This window comes from Dama dama, chromosome 20 (assembly GCF_033118175.1).
Source record: "Dama dama isolate Ldn47 chromosome 20, ASM3311817v1, whole genome shotgun sequence".
Lineage (NCBI taxonomy): Eukaryota > Metazoa > Chordata > Mammalia > Artiodactyla > Cervidae > Dama > Dama dama.
The window spans coordinates 33783292-33795122 of record NC_083700.1 but is presented as its reverse complement, the minus strand read 5'-3'; positions in this window follow the sequence as shown (position 1 = coordinate 33795122).

Genomic DNA, 11831 nt, shown 5'->3' with positions numbered 1-11831 from the left:
GAATGACTGATAGATGAATCTTCTTGAAATTGCCCTTTGTGTTCCTTCTCCTTGGACAGCAAGCTTATTGTCGGCTTTATACCTGCAAAAAAACGAAGTGATGACATGATGGATCCAATCCAACCAGTTTGCTCTGAGGTGCCTTCAAACTCTTCTTGAAAAACCACAAAGAAAATTGCAAAAGTCTTGGTCATCCCCATCACAAATACATTTACCTAAATGAAAGCATAGCAGAGTCCAAGTCAGGTGGTGAGTAAGCCTTTACAGGGAAGGTTAGAACTGCTGGCAGCTGTGATTCTCTGGCTCACCTGTATTTTACCAGCTTGTTTGCCAGTTCCTTTTTGTAACATGTTATATTTTATGGGGCAGTTGTCCCATTAGAGTGTCTAATCACTTTACATGAAAACATCTCATTTAATCCTCATTACGTAGTATGGAATAGGTGTGTCAATATTGTATTAGAAATTCAGGGAACTTCCTTCCATGCTCCCAATGCAGGGGGTCCAGATTTGATCCCTGGTCAGAAAACTAGATTCCACATGCCACAATTAAGAGCATGCCACAACTAAAGATCCTCTGTGCTGCAATGAAGATCCAGTGTGTTGCAACAAAGATCCAGCACAGCCAGATAGATAGGAAGAAATACAGGAAATTAAGGTTTAGGAGAGCTTAAAGGTCATATATTGACCAACCACTGTACCATTCTGTTAACAGTAGCATCTGTTAAAAACAGCTAATTCTAGTTACCTCTGTGAGAGAGATGTGTTGGTCCAAAAGAATTGTTCTCTGAGACTTTAGGTTAGCTAAACTAACCTAAGAGTTTGCTTTAACTCTCCTTTTGAACTGAATATGCCTGGACGGCAAGGGTAATGAGGCTGTATGGTCACCTTAGGTTTGGGTCAGGTGCCCCACTCTTTGGTCCCACCTCACCCTCCTTGCCCACACCATCCTTCTCTCCACTAGGGGGAGCACCCTCTTTGAGGTCAGGTTTACTTTCAGTGCAGTTCTTGCATTTGTTTCTTGGAATTCTGATTAGAAGGGGGGCAGTGAGTAGCAAGGTTCTGAGGGGAACTGGAAAGGAGGCTTAGCCAGGCTCTGTAGTCAAAAAGCCCAGAAACCACACATACTCACTCTGTCTCCAGCGGCTTCCTAGTGGCCCCTTTTTTTTCCCTTTGTTCAGTGGGCTTGTTGTTTGAAAGCTACTTTCTTTGCTTTGAACTTGGCAGTGCTTTGTGGAGAGCTTCCCTGGTAGCTCAGACAGTAAAGTGTCTGCCTACAATGTGGGAGAACCGGGTTCAGTCCCTGAGTCGGGAAGATGATCTGGAGAAGGAAATGGCAACCTGCTCCAGTGCTCCTGCCTGAAAAATCACATGGATGGAGGAACCTGGTAGGCTACAGTCCATGGGGTTGCAAAGAGACACGACTAAGCAACTTCACTTTCTTTCTATGCTTTGTGGAAGGACCACAGGTCCTGGGTTCCTTATCACTGATTCTTTCTCTCTCTTTCTGCACTCATCCCACTTTATAGTGAGATAGACATAGACAATCATTACTAGACATAGACAATTATTCACTATGATTGACGGTCCATGGGATTTTCCAGGCAAGAATACTGGAGTGGGTTGCTATTTCCTTCTCCAGGGGATCTTCCGGACCAAGGAATCAAACCCTGGTGTCCTGCACTGCAGGCAGATCCTTACCAACTAGGCTATGAGGGACCTCATGGTGTAGTCGTGAATACTGTGTTCTGCCTGCAGTCAGCCTGCCTCTGCTGGAATCCTGCCTCTGCTTTGTACGAGGGGTGTGACCTTGGGTGAACTACAAAAGTTACATTTCCTCTTTTGTAAAGTGGAGACAAAGGACATAGTTCATAGTTCCACCTAGTTTATAGGGCTGGGAAGACAAAATTCTGGTAAATAATAACCTATTAACTATGTTTTTATCATTTTGTATAACCATTCTGCTTTCCCAAGAGCTTGAGACTCATATTACTGTCTGCAATATCTTTCTAACTCAGGTTAACTTACCCAGAACTAAATTCATCTTTCTCTTACCCCATGCCCATTTTTCCTTTTCATTTCTCTTGATTGGTACCATCTACTGATCACCCAAATCAGAGACCTGCCTCCATTTAGGAACTTCCTTTCCTCAGCTTCTACCTGCTAAATAAAGTAACCAAGACGTTCTGCTCCATCCTCACCAATAGACTCTTCAGATTAGTATTGTTTCTTGTGTGGAGTGAGGGACTAGGAATCAGTGGTGGCTCAAAGGCTTCAAAAGATGGGATGTTGAGGAGGAAGTCCTTTAATGTATTTTTCCCATTCTGATTTGATAGAAACTATAAGACTTTACTTACTTAGAGTGAACAGTGCTATGGACACCAGGGCTGTATATTCAAAAATGAAAAAAAGCATTTTATCAAGCACTTTGCAATCATAATGTTCCTCAAAGGTGCCCCTATCAGAAAATGAGGTTAGAGAATATGCACGCGCTTTAAATGACACAGACTTGTTTCTTCTGGTTCAAAATACAGAGCAGTGATGGCGTCCTCTAATGAGCAAGGAGCAATACAATGAGTCCTCATTCTATAAAATTACCCTTCCTCTTCTTCTGTGGTCATGGATTCCGTGTTGGCATCTACAGGATGCTGGCTTCTAGGTTCTTAACCACCTGAATGTGGCTAACTACTGGTCCCAAAGTTCAAAACCTTTTGTCTCTGGTCTTTCCTTGATGTCTGGGCAAGCAGCAGTAAGTAGATGTGACTTGTCTCTACTAACTGGGACTGTACCTTCCACTGTGTATATCAAGAAGACCAAGGACACAGCCTTTGTATCTACTCTGCCTCCCTCCCTTAACTTGTAACCTTCCAACTTTGTTCCTATTTGACTCAGATAATAAAAATCTTTATCCCAAGGTCTAGATTTTCCCTTAGTTAACTGAAGTCTGTAGTCTACTATTTCATTTCAGGTTTTGGACTAAGGTTGATGGGTTTCAGTCCTGTTCCAGAGTCCACATCAGACATTATAAATGGTCTTCCCCTAAAATATAAGCCCTTAGAAATTCTGTAGCCCTCCCATTTCCTGTTTATCTTTAAGAGCATGCCTTCCTCCCACCCCCACTCCCATAGTAAGAACTCCCTCACCAGACAATTCTAAGAATATTGTCTTGGGAAAGGAGGCTGGATCACAGTGGCTCTTTTTTAATGCAGAGCATCAGGCTTTGTCAGAGATTATTGTCTAATAACAATAGAGTTTTGCCCAGAGAACGCACTGGTCATAGCAAACACCCTCTTCCAACAACACGGGAGAAGACTCTACACATGGACATCACTAGGTGGTCAGTACCGAAATCAGATTGATATATTCTCTGTAGTCGAAGATGGAGAAGCTCTATACAGTCAGCAAAAACAAGACCGGGAGCTGACTGTGGCTCAGATCATGAAGTCCTTATTGCCAAATTTGGACTTAAATTGAAGAAAGTAGGGAAAACCACTAGACCATTCAGGTGTGACCTTAATCAAATCCCTTATGATTATACAGTGGAAGTGACAAATAGATTCAAGGGATTAGATCTGATAGAGTGCCTGAAGAACTATGGACAGAGGTTTGTGACATAGTATAAGAGGGAGTGATCAAGACCATCCCAAAGAAAAAGAAACAAAAAGGCAAAATGGCTGTCTGAGAGGCTTTACAAATAGCTGAGAAGAGAAGCTAAAGGCAAAGGAGAAAAGGAAAGATATACCCATTCGAATGCAGAGTTCCAAAGACTAGCAAGGAGAGATAAAGTCTCAATGATCAGTGCAAAGAAATAGAGGAAAACAATAGAATGGAAAAGACCAGAGATCTCTTCAAGAAAATTAGATGTACCAAGGGAACATTTCATGCAAAATGGGCACAATAAAGGACAGAAATGGTATGGACCAAACAGAAGAAATTAAGAAGAGGTGGCAAGAATACACGGAAGAACTATACAAAAAGGATCTTCATTACCCAGATAAACACAATGGTGTGATCACTCACCTAGAGCCAGACATCCTGGAATGCAAAGTCAAGTGGACCTTAGGAAGCATCACTACGAACAAAGCTAGTGGAGGTGATGGAATTCCAGTTGAACTATTTCAAATCCTAAAAGATGATGCTGTGAAAGTGCTGCACTCAATATGCCAGCAAATCTGGAAAACTCAGCAGTGGCCACAGGACTGGAAAAGGTCAGTTTCAGTTTTCGTTCCAATCCCAAGGAAAGGCAATGCCAAAGAATGTTCAAACTACCACACAATTGCATTCATCTCACAGGCTAGCAAGGTAATGCTCAAAATTCTCCAAGTCAGTCTTCAACAGTACGTGAACCATGAACTTCCAGATGTTCAAGGTGCATTTAGAAAAGGAACCAGAGATCGAATTGCCAACATCTGCTGGATCATTGAAAAAGCAAGAGAGTTCCAGAAAACCATCTACTGCTTTATTGACTACGCCAAAGCCTTTGTGTGGATCACAACAAACTGGACAACTCTTCATGAGATGGGAATACCGAACCACCTGACCTGCCTCCTGAGAAATCTGTATGCAGGTCAAGAAGCAGGTCAAGAAATGGACATAGACAACAGACTGGTTCCAAATTGGGAAAGGAGTACGTCAAGGCCGTATATTGTCACCGTGCTTATTTAACTTATATTCAGAGTACATCATGAGAAACGCTGGGCTGGGTGAAGCACAGACTGGAGTCAAGATTGCTGGGAGAAATATCAGTAACCTCAGATACGCAGATGACACCACCCTTATCGCAGAAAGTGAAGAAAAACTAAAGAACCTCTTGATGAAAGTAAAAGAGAGTGAAAAAGCTGGCTTAAAACTCAACATTCAGAAAACTAATATCTGGTCCCATCACTTCATGGCAAACAGACGGGAAAACAATGGAAACAGAGACTTTATCTTGGGGGGGCTCCAAAATCACTGCAGATGGTGACTGCAGCCATGAAATTAAACTCCTTGGACTGCTCCTTAGAAGAAAAACTATGACCAACCTAGACAGCATATTAAAAAGCAGAGACATTACTTTTCCAACAAAGGTCCGACTAGTCAAAGCTATGGTTTTTCCAGTAGTCATGTATGGATGTGAGAGTTGGACTATAAAGAAAGCTGAGCACCAAAGAATTGATATGCTTTTGAACTGTGGTGTTGGACTTCTCCAACAAGGGACTCTTGAGAGTCCCTTGGACTGCAAGATTGAACCTGTCAATTCTAAAGGAAATTAGCACTGAATATTCATTGGAAGGACTGATGCTGAAGCGGAAGCTTCAATACTTTGGCCACCTGATGCAAAGAACTGACTCATTTGAAAAATCCCTGATGCTGGGAAAGATTGAGGGCAGGGGAAGGGGACGACAGAGGATGAGATGATTGGATGGCATCACTGACTCGATGGACCTGAGTTTATGTAAGCTCCGGGAGTTGGTGATGGACAGGAAAGTCTTGCATAGTGCAGTCCATGGGGTCACAAAGAGTTGGATACAACCGAACTGAACAAAACTGTTATTCTACTCCAGGTTTCTCTCTAGTATCACCCTAGCTCTTGACCTTCACAAACTTCTTTCATTGAAGAGTAGTCTGTTGGGTTATCTCTGCTTCCTCTCATCTCACTCCAATGCATGCCTCTTACCAACGTTATCAGAGACTTCATTGTTGCTAAACCAATATCTCGTGTCATTTCTATCATATCTGGCCTCTCTGCACCATCTGCTTCTGCACATTTCTGCCATAGCTTTTGTGATGCTAACCGCTAACTGCTTCTCAGTTTCCTCTGACCCACCGTCTGCCCATCCCCTAGGCATCACTTTCCCCAGGGTTCTTTCCCCGTTTCTGTCTCTCTCTCCCTGGTGACTTGAATACACTGACTTATAGTTCAAACCCCTGTGTGTGCTGCTGACTCACAAATCTCAGTATGCAGATCCTGGGCTCCAGATGCACGTAGACTATACTGAACACATACATGACTGGTTATGTCCCAAGTCCCCCAGACTCAGTGCCCACAGTTAAGCCCTTCAAGCCTTCTTTAGGTTTTGTCCCCTTCTCATGTCGTCCAACTCAGTGAAGGGCATACATTATCCCCCTTGTTGTCCAAGCCAGCGTCCTAGGACTCCATGATTCCTCTCTTCCTGACATTCAGTTACTCTACTCTTAACAGTATCTCTTCAATACTGCTCAGATCTGTATTTCTTCTTCATCCCCATTGCTACTATCGTATTGTTTTCTCACCTGGATTACTGCAGCATCCCTCCAGTGGACCTCCCTGCTTCCAGGCCTATCCATCACCAGTCCACTATCTGCTCTGCAGCCAGAGCTACTGTCCTGAAATACAAGTCTGATTCTATTACTCCCCTGCTTTTTTTGTTTTTTTAAAGTCCTCCAAAGTCCCTGCCCATCTCTCCAACTTCATATTTATCACCTTGTTTATTCATAAATGTCCATCAGTCCATCCATCCTCCCGTCTGCCAGCAGGTATTTATTGAGTGCATCCTGTGTTTGGCTGCTGACTAGGGGACTTGGCTTATAGTGGTGAGCAAACAGACCCAGCAAATGGCCTGTGCTCGTAGAACATTCAGTTCAGAGAGATAGGCTGAATACAGAAAACAGTCATGCAGATTATGCAGTTATAAAGTATGGTAAGTTGGAATGAGACCTTTTTTTAAAAAAAAAGGTAAGGAGCTCCTGAAGGATATGTTGTTACCTGGGTTTTTCACTCACCTTTTCAGGAGCTCATCTATTCTAGAAAAGCAGACTTATACAGGCACGAAAGCATCATCATCCAAGTACCCACATTACTACTGTGGCTGATTGGCCTGAGTTAATTATTAACATTTTGAGGACCCAAAATGTTTTATGTGTGTGCATAAGAGTAGCATCACACCCCAAAAAGTGTGCATGCTCAGTCGTTTCAGTCATGTCCAACTCTTTGTGACCCTGCAGACTGTCGCCCACCATGCTCCTCTGTCTCTGGGATTCTCCAGGCAAGAATACTGGAATGGATTGCCATGCCCTCCTCCAGGGGATCTTCCCAACCCAGCGATCAAATCCATGTCTCCTGTGTCTCCTGCATTGCAGGCAGATTCTTTACCCACTGAGCCACCTGAGAAGCCCATAAAAAGTGAGAGATTGTTTACTAATCTCATTAATAGACAACTGTTCTTAGCAGCACTAAATTAGATAACTTCCTATCCTCAGAGCATAATGCAGGAAAAAGTGGGAGAACTCAAGATCCTCACCAATAATGCCGGTTCTGCAAAGCCTGTGATGTGAGGAGGTGGCCCAGCCACAGGAAGGCTCTCAGATTTAGTGTGTCCTTGGTTTTCTTTTTAGTAACACTTCTGGGAGGAAGGAAAAGAGATTCCGTGTTCTTTAATAATGAAGCTAATGTTTAACAAATAGTCCTCAGGTTAGGAGTTTTGTATTATGTAAATCCTGGCCGAGGACCTCTACCTCCCTCCTTTCCCATTCTCTGTCATGATGGAGGAGGTGTGGTCCTTCTATACTGTGGGCTGTAGGTTAGTTAGAAGTCACTAGGACCTGTACTCCCCTCCTTGGAAGCTGCTTACTGTAGGACTGGGTTGAAGAGGAGGATCAGGAAGGAAGGATAATCTTTGTTGAGGACATCTTAAAGTAGACTTACTTGAGAACACTTAAGAGGAATAGTGGAACTGGTGCCACACTCAGGGTTTAAGGTACAGCAGTGATGGGATTCATCAATCCCATCAGGATGACCATGCCAGTTCAGGTCACCACAGTCTCATGTAACAACCCCAAGAGCTTCTGGGGGGATGAGGGAAAGAAGTTAATTAGAAAATGGAGTTGGATCTGCTTATGAATGAAGGGAAAAAATCAGGCTCCAATTTCAGTATTCACAACCCTGTCTTCCTTTCCAGACATGTCAGAAATATACATTGGGCCTAACTCTGGCATATGTTATGGTTGGTGGGGATGGGTTGGGAAGTGGACACCAGGCAGAACAGAAGAAAGATCCCAGCCTCCTAGGAGAGAAGGAAGTTGCTTGCAGCAGTTACATGTTTGCTTGACTGAGCTGGGGAATCCCCTCCCTGCCCACCCTCGCAGAAGCACATTTTAGCAGTTCCTAGTGCTATTTCTAGGATGGCTAAATGTGATTGTCCCCAAATCCTAACTGCCATGCAGCCAGGGCAGAGCTACTAATGGTAGCTGGAGCATTCTGTAGGTTTAAGGAATGTTGAGGAGGAGTAGGAGACAGGATGGCAGTGGTTTCACTCAAGGAGAACATTTTCAACTTGCAGGTTCATTGGCAGTTCCTGGCCTTACTTGGATCCCCTTTCCATTCAATGCCAATGTCAAGGGTTTCATGCGTAATCTTGTTAGGCTGCTCTGAGCCTTTCCCCAGAAAGCTTTCTTTCAGGCAGTGGGGAAGGAGAAAGCAAATTACCAGGAAGAAATGAAATATGACCATCCATCCCCAACCTCCATCCAGGGTTTTCTTGTAAGGTTGAACCTTCCTCTTCAGCATGATGCTTCGTTTGTTTTAAATGCAGAAGATTCCTGTGACAAATCCAAGACAGACATTGGCTTAGTTGACAAACTGATCTGAACTTTAAACTTCATTTTTTTCTGTGGTATAAAACTACTTGTACCGGGCTTCCCTAGTGACTCAGTGTTGAAGAATCTGCCTGCCAATGCAGAAGACATGGGTTCTATTCCTGCTCCGGGAGGATCCCGCATGTCATGGAGCAACTAAGTCCGTGCACCACAACTACGGAGCTGGTGCTCTAGAGCTGGAACCAGTAGCTACTGAAGCCTGTCCACCATAGAGCCCATGCTCCACAACAAGAGAAGCCACTGCAAGGAGACGCTTATGTGGGCACCTGGAGAGTAACCCCCTACTTGGAGCAATTAGAGAAAGCCTGCATGCAGCAATGAAGATGCAGCACACCAAAAATAAATTAAAAAATTGAAAAACCACTTGTAATTTTTTTCAGCCCACCTCTTTAAGAATAGAGGATTTCATGTAAGCAAATTGGCACTTGCCTGTCAACTAGAAATTGGCATTTGCCAGTCAACTAGAAATTGGCATTTGCCAAGAGCCTTTGCCAGCGATTGAACAGCAACAAGGGCATTTGCCATCTGCCTCTGGAGCTTGAACCCTGTGCTACTGCAGCAGTTGGCCTTCAACACCCCGTGAAGGAATTCAAGGTGGAATGAGGCCTCTGTGCTCCAGGGAATCTGGTGGAGCAGGTCTTTAGATAGATATTTTTAGGAACTGATTTCATGAACCCATACCTTACATCTCTTCAGATCTAGAAAATCACTAAATCCCATCTTGGTGACTTCAGCTCCTTGTGACTAGCAGAAAACTTTTTGTAAAGTAAGCAATTGATTGCATTGAACTCCCCCCTTCACCAAAATCATACATTGACCTTCACTGACTGCCTCTTTGGAGCAGTCTCTCAGAGCTAGCTGAGATACTGTCTCCCAGGCTGCTGTCCTCATTTTGCCCCAGATAAAACCTGCAACTGTCAAGTTGTACATCTTTTTAGTCGACACTTCTCATGTCTAAAGTTGTTTATAGGCTCTCTGATCTCAACCTCAAAAATAGAAGTAAGGTTTTGTGCCATTTGGGGAATATTTGTGGAGGTCTGCTGCCTGACTTCCCCTGGAATTCCACAGAGTGCTGACAGTTTTCTTGGAGTATGTCCTTACTTAACATAAATCTGCCCAACTAGACTCCCTTAATCCTTGTTTATTCCATAACCACGATCCAGGCAGAACCATGGGAGAAAATAGAAAAAGGTAACAAAAGGCTGTGACATGAGGGACATCAAAGCCACCACAGAAATCTCTCTTCTACCAGTGTGAATGGCCTGTAATAGATGACCAGTTGACTTCAGGCAGGAATTGCAAAGGAATTGACCGCAAAGCCTGACCTTATTGATTGCTGGGTGGTCACTTCTCACACTGTCCTCCCCCTAGGTCTGAAGTCAAATCCTAGGGCGAGCTGTGTACCACCCTCTGGTCCTCTGGGTAATAAGCTCTTAAAATTAGAGAAATTTTAAAAGGGATGGGGAACTTCAGGTTTGGAAATTCCTTTTCACAGCAGTTGCTGAAATGAAAATATTCTTAGGGACTAAATAGACATGACAACAAAGTACAGTGACTTCCCCAAGTGGATTCCAGGCCTGAAAAAAGTTGGAAAGGACTTTGGCAACTGAGTTGGGGAAATTTGAATGAGGACTGTATAGTAGACCAGGTTAGATCTCTTGGTGGTGATTGTGGTCTCGTGATTCTACTGGAGAATGTGCTTGTTCTTAGGAGATGTGTTCTAAAGTGCTCAGGAGTGAATATCATGCCTTCTACCTTCACACAAGTGGTTCAGTAAAATAAATACATAAAAAGAGAGAAATAGCAAAAGGAAAATGTAAATATTCTGAGAGAGAGGGTAGCAGTTTTTATTTGCCACTGGCAGATAGACAGGCAGTCTGTTTCTTCCTGGAAAGGAGAATTTGCCGGCAGGGTGTGGGGCACGACAGTCTGTCTGGTGAGCAGGCTGTGCGGGGAGAGATGCTGGTCATTCAAAACATTATAAAGAACCAACCCCAACACACAAGCCCATTTTCATCCTACCTTTGATGTGGCGTTCAGCAAGGGAATCCTCCACAGACTTGAAGCAATCTGGGAAGAAAAGTTATACGGTTTTCCAGAATGTTGCTCTTTTTCTAAAGCATTTCATTCTGCTGCCCTGTGAAAACAAGCAAGCATTGTTAGAGCTCAGGGCTAGAGCCAACTTAAGCACTCCTGCTGATGGACTTGACTTCCTGAGTGGAGAAGGGGAGACTGGGATTTGACATCATACTAGGCCCTCCCCTCCACCCGCCCTGACCCAGAAGATAGACTTATTCACCATGATCTCGAAAGCAAGCACCAGAGTAAACCAAGTAGAAAATCCTTTGGATAACTATTGTTAAATTAAACTAGGAGGCCACTACACTGAGGTGGTTCTAATGCCAAGCCAGCCTAAGAAAACAAACCAGAAATTGAAACAGGGCTACAAAATAGAAACCTAAAGATGACCAGTCACAATCAGCCAGGAATTAAGCTATGGCCTATCAATAACTTCCTTACTTTGCTTCTGCCTTCTCTCTGTAAAAACCTCTCCCTGAGCTCTAGTCAAGTGGAGCACTCCCAACATCTTCTAGTTTGTTACTGCCCAGTATGAACCCATTTTTGTTCAAATAAATAATTCTGGTGTCAGAAGAGGGAGCAAAGGAAGGAGACCCCAAGGAGCCCAAGGTAGATACCCAGTGAGCCCAGTGGGCTCACTGCTTTCTCATTGCCTCTGGAGGTGTGGGTTGGCCCTTCCCCCATCCCAGCTCTGCAGCTTTTGCATTATGAACCATCAGACCTTATTTGAGCATTTCTTTTTCCAGACTGCATTCAGAAACCAGCTGGAGTTGCCCTGGGTCCAGGGTCGGGTTGGACTGAAACTGGGCTGGTCCTGTGTGAGGCCTCAGGTGAATAAAATTTTGTTTTAAGGGTGAACAAGTAGGCTAAACTTATCAAAGATAATCTTGTACTGCAGTGGCCACAGTGGAAAACTTTTAACCTAGATAAGTTTATCCATTTATGAGGTGCTCTAGAGAAAAAGGGGTCTCAGCCAAGCACTTTAAGAGTAGAGGGAAAATTATTTTTTCTCCCCTACAGTTTTGTTGCTGGAAGCATACTCCTGCTAGGGCCCAAGAGTGGACTCTTGTCTAACACTTAGAAATTAATTGTCTAAGGAGATACACATGCTGACAAAGCAAGAGACTTTATTGGGAAGGG